At 51.5% G+C, this 18,539-nt stretch overlaps 1 protein-coding gene across 2 annotated transcripts in view; it reads right to left on the bottom strand.

Moving 5' to 3' along the window:
* The window catches only part of RGS3 (regulator of G protein signaling 3), a 140,626-nt gene that overhangs the window by 17,411 nt on the left and 104,676 nt on the right, over positions 1-18,539 (bottom strand). Inside the window, exon 1 of one of the 2 annotated variants that reach the window (XM_049774162.1) lies at positions 15,035-15,070. The exons of the other annotated variant lie outside the window; for it this stretch is intronic. The gene's annotated coding sequence lies outside the window, so the exon portion shown is untranslated. Of the gene's footprint in view, positions 1-15,034; positions 15,071-18,539 lie in introns of those variants that run through there. 2 annotated transcript variants of the gene reach the window in all.

Consider the following 18,539-nt stretch of genomic DNA (forward strand, 5'->3'; position numbering starts at 1 on the left):
GGAGAGGGGAGCAATAGTTGCAACCTCAACCAGTCAGACATCAGCATAAGGACCATTCCCCTCACCAAGCTATCAGCACATAAACTTTCATCAGATCAATCAATACCTAGATCAGATATGGTTGTCATAATGCCAAGGACCCCTATAGCATAAAATGTATCTGTTTTGAGGCCCAGAGATGTGGCAGAGCACATGCCTTGAAGATGTGAGGGCTCCTAGATTCAATTCTTGGTGCCACAGAGAGAGACTGACAGAAATTGTAACTGAAAAGCTAGCCACCCCCAGGCAGTTGCCAGGCCTCAGGAGAGAACCTTCTGGAAAGACAGAGGAGAGGGCTCACGAGCTGGGGGCTTGCTCACGTCACCTGAGCAGAGCAGAGACTTCCAGCAACATCAACCCACACCGGCCTTTGACATAATTCCTGATGTGGCCTCTTCTCACCTGCCCACATGCCAGGGAGCATTGACCCAGGAGAAATGAATGTTGCCTGTGTGCGTGCACTCACATTCACACACACACACACACACACTAATACAAACATTCACTCACTCAACTACCTATTCACATATGCACACACGCTCACACACTTAAACACGCAATCCCATTAAATCCACTCACACACTTACACATTCAATCTTACACATTCACACTGATACACTTCAAAGACACACACATGCATACACAAATGAACACAAAGACATATACACTCACACATATTCATACACAGACAAAGTCCATGCGCGCACACACACATTAAGTTCCCTGGGCTCCCTGGGGCCCACCTGCTGAGTTCCCCCTTAGCCAGCCAGCCATCCACCTGCCTCTGAGTGCAGGGAAGGACAGTGAGAAGGTCACTGACATGGAATGACTCTTGTTCTGAAGTTTCCCCTTTCTGGGGCTGAGGTGAAAGCTGGCTTGTCCCACCTGGGGAGAGAGAGAGCAGCCACAGTGCCAAACCAGAAGTGCAAGGCAGTCTGCCTCCATCCACCTTGCTCCAAAGCAAACAGAGGAACTGCCCAGAGAAAGCGCCCAACTCTCAAGAGCCTCTGTGGACATATGCCCTTGGGTTCTTTGATGGCCATCCAAATCTCTGGTGCTTTCTGCTGGGCCACTCTTTGCGGCCAGAATAGAGCCATGATCCTCCCCCCATGATCCTCCACTGTGATCCCCCCCACCCCAGGACACGTAGGACCATTCTAGGGTTCCCATAGGCCCAGGAGAAGCATTGGAGGAAATGGGGCTACAATTTGTCCAATCTTAAAGGGGGAAAGGCTTAGGCAATGATTAGGGGGACCCAGAGGGCTCCTCCCAGCAACACTTTTTGGACCATTCAATGCTCAGACCAGCACATGCACTGCTGCTTGAGCCAACACTAGGCAGCCCTTTGAGATCTCTCCTATTCTTTATCTTTTTTTTTGGGGGGGGGTCACACCCGGCAGTGCTCAGGGTACTACTGGCTCTATGCTCAGAGATCGGCCCTGGCAGACACAGGGGACCATATGGGACACCGGGATTTGAACCACCGACCTTCTGCATGAAAGGCAACTGCCTTACCTCCATGCTATCTCTCCGGCCCCTCTTTATTTTTTTTTTTTTAAGGTTTCAAAGTTACATTCTATGGTGCTCAGAGCTTACTCCTGGTTTTGTGCTTAGGAATCATTCCTGGTGATGATTGGGGGGGGGGACTTATGATACCAGGATAATGGTAGAAGCAGGTGCAGGCAAGGCAAGTGCTATTACCTCCCGTGCCAGTCTCCAGATCCTCTAGTCTAGTTTTATTTGAAAGGGGGGGGGCAGGGATGAAAGTCCAGGAAACTAAGAATAATTTCTGAAACTGATGGCTGACTGCATCAGAACTCAATTTCTGGGGGTCACGGGGTCTCTCTCTGCTGCAAAAACCTGAGGGAGCTGACAATGACCTCTCTCTCCGGCTAGCCCACACAGGACGGTCATTTGCAAACAAGGCTCACCCTGGACTCTTGTAGAGCCCTGAGCCAGTGTCCCCAAAAAGTTGAATGTGGGGTGTACCTTGGAGTGCTAAGGCCCTGCAGAAATACAGAAAACCTAGGCCAGTGAGGGGAGAGAGTTCTAAAAGGAGAGGAGATAAGGATGAGTGTGTGTCACAGAACAGAAACTGGTCCTGGGAGGGGGTCCTGTGAGCAGAGGCAAGGTCTGTACCAAGAACAGCCAGTTCAAACTGTCTGGGGTGGTGGGGAAGGGGGCAGAGAGATAGTATAGGGGATGAAGCACTTATCTTGCAAGTGACTGCTTCAAGTCCATAGTAGATCACTCCCTAATGATTCCCAGGGGTGACTCCTATACACAAAGCCAGGAATAGCCCCTGAGCACTGCCAGATATGTCCCAGAAGTCAAAATAATAATACTAATAATGCTCTTGGCAGTTCAGGCAGGATGTGGGAGTATGGATAGGTATCGTACATGGTGCTAATAAGCAAAAACCATGGTTAGCATGACAGATCCTGACAAAGGTGCTGAGTAGTCCGGTAGAGGGAGTGCAGGAAGCTGGAAACCTTCAGCCACATTTCTGTTGCAGCAGGATGGGTTAGCCTCATCCAGCCTGGGTACCCGAGAGACCAGCTTGCTTGCCCCAGGGCCAGGTGGTGAGAATGTTGGCAGCTGCCACCCTACTGCCTGCACCTAGGCGTGAGCTCTCCCATCCATCACGTCTTGGGCTCGGACCCAGCAGGGTTAATTCTGTCCATGTCTGGCCTTCTGGAAACAGACAGGAAATGAACCAGGCTCTCTAAATGGAGCCACTGTTCAGGAGCTAATCAAATCCTCTCCTTGCTCCAATCCAGAGATTGGAAGGCTGGGAAAGGGTGTGGTGGGACTCCCCCCTCCCCCAGAGTGCCTATTCACGTTGGCTGTGTCTCCTCCTGGACCCCTATTGTCACCCCCTGGCACAGGAGCTGAGGGTGACTTGGGTGGCCTGGTGGCACACAGCTACCGGGGGCACTGCCAGGTCTGTGACCCCACAGCCAACCTACAGCCTCCCTCTGACTCATCATGTCCCTACCAGATGCCAATCTCCACATCTGCCCCTGAAAACCACTTCCTGCCCTTGGCAGGGGTGGTCAGAGCTCATGAGAATTGGGGTTTGCCCCAACCAGGCAGGGAAAGAGAACTAGAACTTGAAGCAAAGAGCCCTGGTCCTGACACCAGCAGATCTGGGATGGCTGGAGGTCCCCCTCTATCCTCGGCCAGGAAACAGGTGAAGGTGCCCCATCACCTCGGACCCCCATTGTAGAGTACTGAGGAGGCCGAGTCTGTGAAAGCTTTATGGGAATTGAGGGAGGTAATCAGAGAAAGGGAGAGGCTAGTGAGAGGGAGACACAGGTTGGGGGACTCTTGGGCAGTGCTCAGGAGAATGGAACTCCTAAAAACACTCAGTCAATCAGAATCAAGGGCTCATACCCAGGGCCCTGTGATGCAGCATGGCGGGAGCTACAGGGTTACCCTAGCAACACTCAGGGGACATGGATGCCAGGTATGGTGCAAGCCAACCCCTGAGGCTGTAGGCCTCTAGGATTTAAGTCTGGTCTGAGGGAAACTGCTCTCCTTGTCATCACAAACAGTGCATCACATCTCCCAGTATGGAAGAACATGGGTATGCGACCACACTAAGTGTCCCCAGGTTAGCTGTTGCCATCTAGATCCCTGAGACCACCCAGCCAATCAGATGACCCTTTCTCTCTACTCCCTGATGACCATCTCTTTGAACCCCTGGCTACACTGCCTGCTCCTGTCCAAGGATCAAGTTTCAAAACCTCAGGCACAGATTCACCAAGAGCTGAATTCTTTTCTTAGCAGGGTGGATGCAGCAAGGGGCTGAGCAAGGAGCCAGTCCCAGTCCTGTCCAGGTCTTGGTGATGCTAACTGGCTGGACAGGACCCACAACAGCCAACCTATGGTCCGGGAGAACCTAAAATGGACCAAACTGAGAGGAGGCAAGGAGAAAAGTACATTCAGCATAAGCAAGGGGTGTAGAGCAAACTGCTGGGGTACACGGAGTGGCCCACTGGGCAAAAAGGGCACATGCAGAGGGCTGGAGAGATAGCATGGAGGTAAGGTGTTTACCTCCCATGCAGAAGGAGAGTGGTTTGAATCCCGGCATCCCATATGGTCCCCGAGCCTCCCAGGAGCGATTTCTGAACGTAGAGCCAGGAGGAACCCCTGAGTGCTGCTTGGGTGTGACACAAACAAACAAACAAACAAACAAAAAGGAACAATGCAAAGGCCTGGAGGCAGAAAGGGCTGAAAAGTGGGGTGGATAATGGGCATCTATGAGGCTGCCACCCAGACAGAGACAGCTTCTTCCTGAGTCTCCCAGCAGGACCCCAAACGGACATGTCTCAATGAATTACAACCTCATTCCTCTGCACCCAGGAGGCCTCGGCCGGTGACTCCAACCAAGAATCTGGGTCTCCTCCTTGCTTCCTTTTCCTGCCTCTCCCCATTCCCCACACCCCAAGCTAATCATGAAGCCCTCCAGATCATAAAATCTTCAGAATCTTTCCACTGGGGGAGGTGATGCCGGGAGGGGAGAGGAGATCTGTGAGAATTCTGTTTTTTCCTCTCAATTCCCCAAACTGCTCTAAAAGATGAAGTCGATGAATTCATTTAAAAACAACTCTGCAACTTCTCCATCTTCCCTCCACCAGGGGCACTTAGGCTGACCCTACTCCCAGCATCCTCTGCGTTGACCCTACTAAGCCTTCACAAAGTTGAGGGGACACAAAGCCGAGGGACCATACTCCTCTGCAGAAAACCTCAACTTATGGGACCCTGACTGTCTTTGCATGAAGGCCAAACTCCAGGCCTAAGTTTCTGGTTCCCATATAAGCCAATGAATAGGCCTGTGGGCCTCTAGTGACTTGGATGGTGTTAACCCTAAAGAGCTGTAAAACTTCATGTGGCTCATAACCCAGCAGAACCTCATGAAACATACCAGCTTTTACTCATATTCACACCCACCCACAAGTCATACACACCCCTAGGCCCCCAGAATCTATTGGTCATCACACAGCCATTTATTCACGTATTTGAGCTAGAAAAAATGTCAATCCAGCTGGTTCTTGGCAAGCCACACCCGGTGGCTCTCAGGGGTTACTCCTGGCTATGTGTTCAGAAATTGCTCCTGGCTTGGGGGACCATATGGGACGACGGGGGATCAAATTGTGGTTCGTCCTAGGCTAGCACGGGCAAGGCAGACGCCTTACCGCTTGCGCCACTGCTCCAGCTCCATCTAGCTTTTTTACTTATTTATTTATTTATTTATTTATTTATTTATTTATTTATTTATTTATTTATTTATTTATTTATTTATTTATTTAGGTTTTGAGCCACACAGAGTGGTATTCAGGGGTTACTCCTGATTCTGAAATTCAGAAATTGCTGCAGCAGGCTGGGGGGGGGGGACCATATGGGATGTTGGGGATCAATCCTGTATTTGTTCCAGGTTGACTGCCTGCAAGGCAAATGACCTACCATTTGTGCTATCTCTCCGGCCCCTTTTTCTTTTCTTTTCTCTTTCCTTTTCTTTTCATGGAGCACATACTTGGTGGTGCTCTTCTGGCTCTCAGGGGCCTGAAGTGGGCTCCATATTGCAGTGCTATGTGGTGTTGGGATTGATTTAGGCTTGGCCATATGCAAGGCAAGCACTTTACCTGCTGTACTTTATTATTATTATTATTATTATTATTTGCTAGTTCTACAGTTTTGGTGGTTTTTTTTTAAATAAATTTTTGCTTGTCTGTTTGCTTCCAACAGGTGTACTTTGGAACCTGTTTGTTTGAATACTTCAAAGAAACTTAAAAGAACCTGTGGAACACTTAAAAGGAAATCTATCCCCGGGCCCAAAGCCAGATGGATGAGGCTTCCTGAGAGGAAAGCACAGGTCTGCTCCCTCACAGCCAGGTAATTCTGGAAAGCAGCTCTAGTTAAAAGACAAAGAGACTGAGACCCAGTGAAGGGAGCTGAGTCCCAAAAATCAGCTTGCAGAAGCAGGACTGGAGCCCAGAGCAGAATCCACAGGCCTGTGAGAAGGTCCTGGAGATGAGGCACGGCCTTATTGCTCCCAGTCATGAGCCATTAGCAGGAGAGAGCAGAGATTGTGCAAAATCCCAGTTTCCTATCCTCAAAGCACCACACCCAGGGCATAGAAAAGTCCCATGATGAGTCCCCCCACAGGAGGCAGTAGGAAGCACTCCCTCAGGACAGAATCCCCCTTCCCCCAGATAAGGTTCTGCTCTCAGCTGATTGGATGAACCCTGCTGGATGGCCTGGCCCTCTCCTTCCCATCATTCTTTGCTCCTTTTCTTGGATTTTCAACATGACGTTTTTATTCAAAGTGGGAGATGTCTACCAAGCAGTGGGTTTGGGGGCCACACTCAACGGTATTGGGACCCAACAGTCACCAGAGCCAACCAGGTGGTGGCAAGAATTGACCCTGGAGCTCCAAGCATAGCCTCTGAGCTGTCCCCCACTTTCAGAAACTGTCTTACTACAGGTGAGAGTTGATTTCTCACCTGAGACCTGATCAGAAAGGTCAGGAGGCGGCTTCATGAATTCTTCACACCCCCATAGGTCACCAATGCATTCCTCTTACTCCTTCTCTCCTAGCACCTCTTTTTTTTGTGGGGTTTGACCTCACCCAGCGGTGTTCAGGGGTTACTCCTGGCTCTGTACTCAGAAATGACTCCTGGAAGGTTTAGGGGACCATATGGGAGGAATGCTGGGGATTGAATCCATTGTCGGTCCCAGGTTGGTCACATGCAAGACAAACACAGAATCTGTGTCAAATCTGTGTACGCTCAGGGCATCATTTCCACCATTTCTCTCCCCTTGAGGCTATTAAGTATTCCTTAGGGTCCCCAGATCTCTGTCCTCCTGTCAGTGCCCAGAAGGACTGTGTGCAGGCACCCTCAGCCCGGAGCTGTGCCCAGGACTGTGTGTGGGCAACCTCAGCCCTGAGCTGCTCAGTGGATTTTAGAGACCAAGAGAACACAGGACAAGAGGACACAGGCCTTAACCTGAAGGAATGAAGTAGGTAAAGTGGGCATGATCTGGACATCTCCTGGAGGAGAGTTGGCTCCAGGAGGAGGTGGGGAACCAGTGGAAGGAGGGCGGAAAGAGGTAAAGGAAGAACAGGGGCTGGGCTGGGCTGGGCTGCAGAGCCCAAGGACTAAATATAACTCTAGATGTCTCTGAAGCTCTTCCTAGGGTCCCAAATGTTTCCTCAGCTGCCTCTTCCTTCCTTTTCCCCCTCCCCTAAAAATATCTTTACTGAGCCCCCTCCTCACCTAGTAAGGGAGAAGCAGGTTGCAGAAGTCCATGTACTCAATGACCTGTCTAATGCTATCTCCCTCCAGGACCACTACAAGACAGAAGCTTGTGGCTGCTGTGGGATGTTTGGTCTACACTAGGTGGATAGGTGGACACAGCTCTAGCTAGCCAAGAAGAGCGTCCTTCCCTCCTTCCCTCCTCCCCCCCTCTTCTCTTTAATCTCTTCCTCTACTTTCTCCCCCTTCTCTTCAATCTCTTCTTCCCCCATCTCTTCCATCCCACATACCCCATCACTTCCTCTCTTCTTCCTCTTTGCTCTTCCTCTCCCTCACCTCTTTCCATTCTTCCTCACTCTTCCCTCTGCCTCACCAGCATCTACATTTAAGCCCTAACTCTGAGAACAGCCTGGAGTACACAGCTTCTTCAGAGCTGGTGGTTGGGAGCCTGGCAATAGTGAAGGGGTTTAGAGAGGAACAAATCTGGGTTCCAGGTATGGCTCTGCCTCGCCCCATCTTGTGCTCCAGAAAATGCCGATTTAACCCTTCAGGAGGCCACGCTCCCAATGTCCCTCACACTCAGCATCTGCCCCTTCCAGTCATCACATGGGTCCTTCCAGCCCCGTTACTGAATGAAAGCGTGCCTGGAACCCTAGACCAAAGGCCTCATAGATAGGTAGAGATCTGAGCCCATACTGTCTTCCCCCTTCCCTTGCCAGTCCAGCTCAGCATACAGCCTGGGCCACACATGGGCATCCACCCTTCTGCCCAGCTACCATGAGGGGTCAAAACTCTAAGGGGACATATCCAGGGCAGGAGAAGCAGAAAGCAACTCCTTTGCAGAGACCCCCTTAACATAATCTGTCTGCCCCAGTTCCTGAGGCTCAGCTGAGCAGAGGAGGAAGACAAGACGGGGAGTGGAAGAGGGAGGCGATGGGAAGGGCTGACTCCCCCGCTCGGTGCACATCTGGCTGGTGCCCTTGGTAACCTGCTCAAGATCACTCAGGAGGTCCAGGCCACGGCTACCTCCCCCAAAGATAAACCTCTGAGTATCTTCCATCCTTAGTATCAATATCTGCTGAAAACTCCTCAGAGCTCTCTCTTATCTCCCTCCCACACTGCGACCCTCAGGCCCTCTTTTTTGTTTTTGTTTTTGTTTTTTTGTGATTTTTGGGGGGGCCATGCCTCTGGTGCTCAGGGCTTACTCCTGGCTCTGAGCTCAGGGATCAGTGCTGGTAATGAAGGGGGTTGGGGGTTGGGACGAACTATTTATAATCCGGGGACTCAACCTGGGTCTGCCAAGGGCAAGGTAAATGTTCTCCCTACCTGTTATGTTTTCTCTTATCCATCTCCATGACCTTTCTTCACCACACCTTTCCTCTTCTCTCCCTTCCAGCCAGCCTGAACTGTGCAAACACACTCTAACTCAGGCACCTCTAAACTTATTCTCCCTCTGCTTCCTGCCAAGAACTCCCCCATTTTCTAGTGAACTCTTACATCTCCTTCAAAACCCCACTCACCCACACAGAGATTATTCCATGGTATTAGACAAAGCTGCCCTCCAGTGAGGTGGTCTTTTTGAATCAGGTATTTATCCACCTGGGACAAAGGAGAGCCTTTCACAGTCACTATCAAAATTTCCTCCTGATGAGTTGGATTTTGATTTTTTTTTTTTTAATTTTCAAGCCACACCCAACAGTGTTGGTGGTGCCTGGAATCAAACCCTGGTCAGTTGTGTGCAAGACAACTAACTGCCTTACCTGCAGTACTATTGTTCTGGCTTCTCTAGGTAGATTTTAGAGCAAAACATGAATCATAAACCAACGGAAACTTCTAGAAGACAGCATATGAGACAAGATCCACAATCTTGTACTATGCCTGAAATGGGCCTTATCTCTGAAATCAGTACGGAGGTTTCTCAAGAGGCTAAAAATAGCCTCGCCACACAATCCAGCAATTCCACTCGCAGGTTTCTCTCCAAAGGACACAAAAACACTCATTCAATAGGATGCAGGCACCCATGCTCATCACAGTGCTGTTTATAATAGCCAAGATCTGGAAAAAAAACCAAGTGCCCATGATGAATGGAGAAGGAAGATGAGGTGCGCACGCACAACCTCTGAGGAGATTACTAAGCTGTCAGAAAAGATGAAATTCATCAAACATGGGGAGAAATAACTGGTGGGGCCAGGCAAAATGAAAAAAAAAATGTCAGAAGGGAGAAGACAAATACAGACTGTTCTGGCCCTACGTAGGCAATGAAGACGCAAAGCAAAGGAATGACAGAGCCATCCAGAGCTGACCTTTACTGTCTGACCACAGTCTGCTGAGGGAGAAGGGGGGCGGGGACACCAAGATAGAAGGTTGTCCTAGAGAGGATGAGGGTGGGAAACAGCATTTGGGTGGTGGGTTTGGGGGTGAACTTACTCCAGGGTGTGCGAAAAAGCTTTCCTGAAATGCAATTGCACATTGTTGCTAACCAAGTGGTGCTAACCCATTAAGAAAAAGAAAAAAAGAGGATTCAGCAAGCAGAGAAAAGAGACAGACAGAAAAAAAAGAGAGAGAGACAGGCTGAATTGCATTAAATTAAGAACTTCCTTTCTTCAAAAGATAACTCTGAAAAAGGCATCCTGCTGAGTGGGAGGAATGAGGGTGATGTATAGTATATCCAACACTGAAAGAACATCCGGGAATGTTTAAGCACCTACAAATCAATAAGAAAGAGATAGACATTCCTCGGGGAACTTGAACAGGCACTTCAAGGCAGTGAGGTTATCAACTCTCAGGCAAGGTGCTGCACTTCATTAGTCATCAAGGAAAAGAAAACTGAAACCCCAGTCAGCTCCCCCAGCTCTTCCCAGCACCCAGCATACTGGGAAGACAGTGACAGTGGCTCAACATGCCATGGCGCTGGAGGGCGGGTGGGTGTTTTGTCGCACTTTGCAAAATTATATGATGGCATATACTACGGCTAATTATACACAACTCTGTGAGTCAGCACTTGCGAGCTGGAGGTGTTGGCCCAACAGAGGAGGAGGACAAGAGGAAAAAGAGGAGGAAGAGTAGGAGGAGGAAGAGGAAGAAGGAAGAAGAGGAGGAGGAGGAAGAAGAAGGAAGAAGAAGAAGAAGAAGAAGAAGAAGAAGAACAAGAAGAAGAAGAAGAAGAAGAAGAAGAAGAAGAAGAAGAAGAAGAAGAAGAAGAAGAAGAAGAAGAAGAAGAAGAAGAAAGGAAGAGGAGGAAGTGGGAGAGGAGGAAGAGAAACACAGAAACAGAGAGAAAAAGAGAGCATCTGAAGTCAGTTCTGCGAAGGCTTGGTAATGCCAATCCTGAGGGTGACCAGCCAGCCAGCAGCAACCCAGACATACCCAAAAGTAGTATGTTGAAGTTGGGGTGTCCACTCCAAAGAGACATTCCCCAAGGCCACAGGAATCAACAAATAAGAACTTTCCAGAATCCAGATAGAAATGCTGATGGGAAGATGCAGAGATGAAAGGAGGAACTGGAGTGTGTGGATGTGGGGGTGGATCCCATGGATAGAGTGCAGTCTGTTCCAGGCCCCACATCTGATCTTGGGTCTGAAGCCCAGCCTCCCCCACAAGCTCACTCCACCACTCCCATCCCTAAAGAGGTCCTATAAAAATAGGTAATACTCTGAAAGCAAACTCAGGACAAGATCAGTGAGAGGTGGTGGTTGAACATGGGTGCAGGGGAGATGTTTGGGGGTTCTAGAAGATTGTGTTTCTTGACCTGAAGGACTCATTCTGTGAAACAAAGTCATGGCCTCTGAGCTTTCAGGGAGTACTTTACACTTTGAGCGGGAAGGTTATTGAAAAGACAAAACAAAGTCCTAGACTGGGTTTCTATAAGCCAACAAATCCTATAGTATAGGATGTTCCTTGCCTTGGTAATGGCATGGCTTCTCTTGGCATCCCCTAATCTCCCATTCCTCAGGAAATTCCTGTACCCTCTCTGTGGACAGGGAAGCCACACCTGAGGGGATGAGAAGGGGCAGGCAATGCACCAAGAACCAGTGCCATATGCAACAAGGACATAGAGTGTGAGTTGGGAAAATAAAGGCATAGGACATCTTTATGTCTAGCCTAAGGGACCTCAACTGTGGGTGGGGAAGTTTGCCCTCATTCCAGAGCTCAGATTCCTACATACAGCCCCCAAAGACCTTCCCTTGTCCCATGGGGCCACATGCAAGACTCTACAAATGCCATCTCAGTGGCCAGGTAGGAAAGGCGGGGCCTTGGAGGTACTTCTATGGAACAACAACTGTACAGTCAGACTCAGGTTGGATGGCAGCCTCTCTGGGACATCCCTGGCCTGTGGTCATCACAGGTGGTGGGATGGGCCTTTCAGCTATATCTGCAGAGTCTGGCCAGCACATGGAACCAAGGACACTTGTCTGACTAACCTGTGTGAGGGAAAACTGGACGGGGAACAAGACATGCTTGGAGCCCCACCTTGGGAAGGCATCCCAATTCTATCCAAATTCTGGATAGTTCTGGGTTGCAACTAGATTTAGGAGTGGATGCTCACCCTCCCTTTCCCACTCCCTGGCCCTCCCACCTGCCTGTCACGACTTGTTTTCAAGCACCTCTTGCTTTTCCAATTTCGGACTTAATGTCATGGTCATCGCTGTTGGCAGCCCGAGTCATAACTTCAGGTGGCAGACTCCAATCCGAGGCTGGCACGGAGAGGGGAGAAGTTGGGGCCAGCTCAGCAGAGGGCACACCTGGCTGCTCTCCACGCATCTGGGGTGATGAACAGAGTCCACAATCAAAGGAAAAGGGGAGCCTGGGACAGTCACCACTGTGCCAGGAAGCTGTGCTCTTGCAAGGACCTAGGGTTCCCTCTCTCCCTCTACCCTCAGCTCTGGCCTTAGCACACTAGAATCAGGACCCTTGCTCTCTCTGGCTATGCCAGGGCAGGTGGCTGATCCCCAGGGCTGAACCGGGCTGTAGTTGCTCTGAGCTTAGTGGGCTGAGCCAGAAGCAGCCTGTTTATCCCTGGGAGGAAGGATGGTTTTCCCTGAGCACTGACATCTTGGAAACAGCCTGGCTCCACAAACAACAACAAACCTCCCAGTCGTGGCCTGGGCTCTAGCTCACAGATTTCTAAGCAGAAGTGCCTGAGAAACAGGATAGGGGTTGTCTCCCTGCTCCACCAGAAGCTGGCCTTGACCAAAGTCTCCCCAAGACTGGCAAGAGGAGATGTTTGCAGAGCCAGAAGGAGCAGAAGTCTGAAGTGGCCTCCCCCAGCTTTGGTCTAATCCCCCACAGTTGCAAAGGGGCAAGCAGTGAGTGGAGAAATGAAAGCACATTTGCCCAGGACCATGCTGGGAGCTGGCAATGGTTTAGCTGTTGGACACACCAAGGCTTTCCATCTGCAGACACTCAGCTTCTGCTGAGAGCTGGGTTCTAGCCTTGGCATCCAGGGTTCAGAATAAGCAGCTCATGCATGGGGCTTCAGAACCAGTGAGGCCCAAACTGAAAAAAAAACTCAGGAACTGAGTCATGTGGTTTGGTGTGACTGAGCCACAGCAGAACTGGGGAACCGGAGGCCTATATTCTTCTCCCTAGGACTGAAGGTGAGTCGTGTGAACCCTCACTCGGGTCGAGCTGTCTATTCCTGTCTCAGAGCTGGACCTTCCCAACAGACCAATGGTCTAGGCCAGTTCCAGCTGGAACTGGGGAAATGCAGTAGAAAGTAGCTCGAAGGGTTCCCAGGAACCCCGCTGGACATGCATGGACAGCTTCTAGGGAAGCCACTGATGGAGAATTACTTCCCCTCCCACCTACAAACCAGCCTCCTTGAATCCTGAATTCAATCCCACCAGGCTGCTCCTTCCTCTCTCCCCAGACCAGACCATATCTGGACAACACTGGAATAGGAGTTCCAGTACAGCAGTCGCTCCTTATGGATCCCACCAAAAGTCTTCTGCCATCGCTGCTTCACATCCCAGCTCGCTACTTCACGTCCCGGCTCACACTCTTGCTCCTCTGGCAGTCATCCGACACGTCAAAATGAGGGTTCTTCACCAAAAGAACTTTTTCTCCCATCCTCAAGTGTGTGCCTCTGTTTGAGGCAGAGTTCAGACATGGGTGGGAGAAACCAGCTGACATGGCAGCACTTATTCTCAAGGAAAATCCATTCTGGACATTTCTTGCCAAGCTCCCAGGAATCAGAGATAAAGACACATCCCTCATCTTACAGAGTCAGATTTAAAGCCACCCCATGGTGCCACTGACAGAGCCCCAAGTTCACTCCGGCCCTAGTAGGGGCTACTGTAGAGGATGAAATAGGGGTAGGCACTGGTAGACTAGGTCAAGTAGGATGGATGGTGGAAAGGCAGGAGTAGCTCATGCCCATTGGGATTCCCTTTCAGCCATTTCTGTTTTGAACAGAAATGATGGGTCTCTCTGGTCTCCTTCCTCAAACCCCACCTCCTGCTCCTTCAGCTGCCAGGCAAGGCCTGGAGCAAGCCTGGGTGAAACTTGGCTTCTAGAAAGGCCCGCCCGAGGCTAAGCCATACCACGTGCTGGGACTGGGGGTGTGCAGGGAGGTGCCCCTTGGCTAGGGAAGGGGCCTCCAGTGGCCCAGGGTGGAAATTGTGACTCTGGTTGCAGGGCCCTGGCTGGTATCCCATGAGCATTGGTAGGGCAGGCTCTGCGGTTCCTTCCTTCCAGTCTGGGACCCATCTGGGCCACCTCCAGGGAAGCGAGGGCCATAGGGTGGAAAAGTGGGGCACAGAACTTCGCGAAGGCTGTGGGCAATCAGGATGGGGCTGGTTTATAGAAAAGGCCTAGAAGCATCTTAGGCCAGGCTTGCAGAATCAGAGCTGAGTTCTGATCTCAGAGATGGGATGCTGGCACCCACCTCCCTGGGCACCCCACTAAGTGGGCTTCTGACCTAGCTAAAAACCTACTAAGTGAACTGAGACACGGCCATTCATTCCCCCTCGGGTGCCCAGCCTCTTCCTCAACTCTAAAGATACAAGATGCACTTGTGGGCACCAGAGTGAATGAGGGGCCGCTGCCAGCTCACAGGGCTGGCTCTGTGAATGATGGGGGCCCTAACTCAGATTCCCATTGTAGCGTAGGGAGCAGAAGTAGGGCTTTCCTTGAGGAACAATGAATACCACTTTCCCCCATTCTCTGGCTAACTTGGGTTTGCAGTGGACCTTTCCACAGAAACCTCAGGGATCACAGTCCTTTCAGGAGACCAGCCTTGCCAGACCACCGCCTTCCCGGATGAGAAAAGTAGCCAGGAGCTAGCCTGCCCTGCACGAAACCAGCAGGCAGCACCCTGACCCAACGGGTAAAGCCCACTGGCTCAGCACTCTCCCCAATCTGCAAGTGGGCACCCTGACTTCTGGTCACCAAACATTCCATTCCCCTCTGAGAAGCACCGGCGGGGCCAGCCCAGAAGTGAAAGCAGAACCCAGCAGAAATATGTCTCTAGTCCTTGAGCCACCACCCCTGACAGGCATGCACGTGTGTGTCCACACAACACACACACACACACACACACACACACACAGTCAGTCAGTCAGTCAGTCAGTCCTCTTGGGGAGCAGAACACAAAACGGGTTGACAGCAATGTGCCCATCAATGGCTGCCCTGGGGAAGGAACAATAGAAACAGCGCACGGGGCATCTGGACAGGAGGACCCCCTATCCCCCTACCAGCGGGGTGTGCTCACACCCAGTCACCCAGGCACCTACCCAGCTCTCTGCAGGCGACTCCCGGCTGCTGCTCCTGCCAGCCTGCCACCCGCCAGGGTCTGCCTAGCTCCTCCCGCAGGCGGGCAGGCGGGCGGGCCAGGCGGGCGGGCAGGGCGGCAGGCAGGCGGCTGTGTCAAACACTGCCTTCCCCAGACAGAGCTCCTTTGTGTCAGCAGAGCTATTTATGGACTTACCCAAGTTCCCCAGGGCAGCTCTACCTGCTGGGAAAGGCAGAACCCCAGGACTGGGTCCCACCTCCCAGATCTAGGTACCGTTTTCAAAGCCTTTGCATCACCCTCCTCTTCCTCCTCCCCTTCCCTGCACTCCTCCTTCTCCTCCTCCTTTTCTTCTTCCTCCTCCTCCTCCACCACCTCCTTCTCTTCCTCCTCCAAAGCCCTTCCCAAACACACACCCTGTCCAGCCAGCCACCAGCACTCCAGAGAGAAGCTGGCTTTCTTTGCTTCCATCCAAGAGAAAACTCTGCAATTTCACAAACCGCTTTCATCCGAGGGGTCGGGAAGGAAGAGTCCTGGGCCGGCCGGTCCTTCAGCTCCAGAGGAGATTCGTGGCCAGCTGTGGAGGTTCACTCTCACACTTGCCTGCTCCAGCTCCCTGGCCACCAGCTGGCCCCAGAAGTGCTGCTCTGAAGGAAGGGGCATCCATGCTCCCTGTGGCAACCCACAGCACTTGGATCAGGTGCTGCCGGCTGCACCCCACTTACATCTTCAGCATCCCCGGTTGGGGCAGTGCAAAGCTACTGGCCATCTCGCCCCCCCCCCAATCCCTCCCCCTCTCAGGAGCAGCCAATCATCGAAGCTTCCCTGTCACACCCCCACTTGCTCATGGCTCTCTTCCCAGTGGGCGGCTGCAATTTAACCCAGGGTCCCCTTCATCAGGCTGGCTCCCAGCAGGTCCTGTCCTGCCCCCGGAAAGAGGAACAGAGCCATCAGGCCCCTCCCAGCAGAGCCCCAGCCATCTGGCCAAATTGGGGTCTTATTTAGCACTTCTGTGGACACACTGGGGGAGCAGAGATGGCCTGGGGCTTCCTTTCCACAATTCAATTGCTGAGAGAGGTGTATTACAATGCATTAAGGGTTAGGGTCACAGGGGAAGGCAGAGAGCCCTTGGCCACAGAGGAAAGAATAGATCAATGGTCGTCCTTAATTGCTTGTGTTTGTTTCTTTTACATTTGTTTTTGTTTTTTGAGGGCCACACCCTGAGGTGCTCAGGGGCTACTCCTGGTTTTGCCCTCAGGAGTCCTCCTGCCAGGCTCAGGGGACCATATGGGATGCCAGGGATAGAACCAGAGTCCATCCCAGGTTGGAGGCATGCAAGGCAAACGGTCTATTGCTGTGTTATCACTCCAGCCCCTTTAATTTTTTTTTTTGGGGGGGGGTCACACCCAGCAGCACTCAGGGGTTACTCCTGGCTCTAGGCTCAGAAATCGCTCCTGGCAGGTTGGGGGGACCATATGGGATGCCGGGATTCGAACCACTGTTCTTCTGCATGCCAGGCAAACACCTTAACTCCATGCTATCTCTTCGGCCCTGGCCCCTTTAATTTTTATTTTTGTATAATTAATTAATTTTATTTACCCCACCCTCCACTTTTATAGGTGATGCCCCAGTCTAGAATGGCCATGGAGGGTTGGAGTGATAGTACAGCAGGTAGGGTGCTTGCCTTGCATGCAGCTGACCTGGGTTTGATCCCCAGCATCCCATATCATCCCCTAAACTCCAGCAGGTTTGATTTCTAAACACAGAGCTAGAAGTAAATCCTGAACACCTCTAGGTGTGATCTGAGTCCTGTCCCTCCCAAAAGGCAGAGGATGTGGTCATCAACCATCTCAGCCTTGGGTTGGGACCCAGATGGAAGCCTTAGCTTCCAAACACACCATTCTGACACCTGCCTGCACCACATCCCTGCCCCCCACTGCCCATTCCCAGCTCATGCCCCATAGCAGCAGCTTATATGACCACAAAGCACCCTAGTCCCTACCTGAGTTTCAGGGAAGGATGCCCAACCCATGCCCAGCTCCTGATCATGCTGCCCACCAGAATAAACAGCACTCTGCTAGAGGCAAGTGGAATACCCTCCCACATTCCCACTGTCCCTGCTTGGGCTGTCCTGAGCCAATGAATGAGGGTTGTAGCTCCTATGTGCCTCTTGCCTAAAGCCTACATTTAGGTGCTGGTGTCAGGCATAACACCCTTCAGGCCCACCAGGAGACTCACCAGAGGTGGGCACATTTTGCCTTCTAAACCAGGGCTTTACCTGGTGCAGAGAGGCAGCCCTAGTAGGGTTCAGGAATCTTGCACTCTATCTCTGTCTCTGTCTCACCTTTTCTCTCAGAGGGATCCCAGGAAGTAGAGTCTATTCAGGTCTGGTGGGGGACACCAAGAAAGTGAGTCTCAGGAAATCACCAATTCCAGTGGGGTGGGGCTGGCAGGTTTGGAGGAGAAGGAATGTTGATGCTAGAGTGAGATTCCTTAAGGGGACCAGAGTGCTAAGACAATGACACTTGTCTTGCATGTGGCCAATCTGGATTTGATCTACAGCACCCCATATGGTCCCCACAGGACCCACCAGGGGCGATCCTAGAGCATAAAATCAAAAATAAGTCTCAAGCACTACCAGGTGTAACCCCCCCCCCCAAATACAAAGCCAAAATAGGTTTCTTAGAGGGGGGAGCCTGAATATATAGGACTGCTGCCATAAGCAGAGCTCTGACTGAGCTCTGGCTGGTCTCCACAAGCAGTTACAAAGTCTGGTCTGTGCTCAGCTCCTGGAATCTGAGTAGAGGACAGGGAGATGTGAGCTTTGCACTGCTCTCACAGCAGACTGTGCAGGGCAGAGGCTGGTCATGGAGCACATGGCCACATTTGTCAGTCCATCATCAGACACTGAGCCAGGGAGATGACGGGCAGAATGGTGCCAACCTCCCAGAATGCCAAGTCCCAAACAGAGAGATCCAAAATGGACCGTCCGGGCCCTAAAATGTTGCAGAGGTGTCAGGGTTCAGGTGAACCAGCATTTGTGGGTCTATCAATCACTGTCCTCTGCCACCCCACAATGGCAGGCAGTACTTGGCAGAGCAAGAAGGCCCTCCCAGTGGAGCCCCTAAGACCAGATGAGCCTCATAATAGTCAGTGAAACTGGGGATCCGGAGAAGGAAAGTGGACTTGCCAGGACTCTGAGAGGCAGAGCTGGGGACTGAAGTTGGGATGCCTCAACATGGGATGAAATAGGAAGGTGCGGTTGGGTTGGGATGGACGGCGGAGGGAGGAGGATGATGAGATCTCGATTTCCACAGGCCATGGGGAATGCCCCCCAACACATGGCCTGCCCCCTCACTAAGTACTGAACATCACCCTTTATTTCACAAGTGCTCACTTGACACTTTGGAAGGGTCAGCCCTCTCCCAACTGATGACACCCCCACTGGTGACACTTCCTGATTCTTGACTTGATAAATCTCTCCTCCCCTCCTCACATCCCTGAAGACT

This window comes from Suncus etruscus, chromosome 5, assembly GCF_024139225.1.
Source record: "Suncus etruscus isolate mSunEtr1 chromosome 5, mSunEtr1.pri.cur, whole genome shotgun sequence".
Taxonomy (NCBI): domain Eukaryota; kingdom Metazoa; phylum Chordata; class Mammalia; order Eulipotyphla; family Soricidae; genus Suncus; species Suncus etruscus.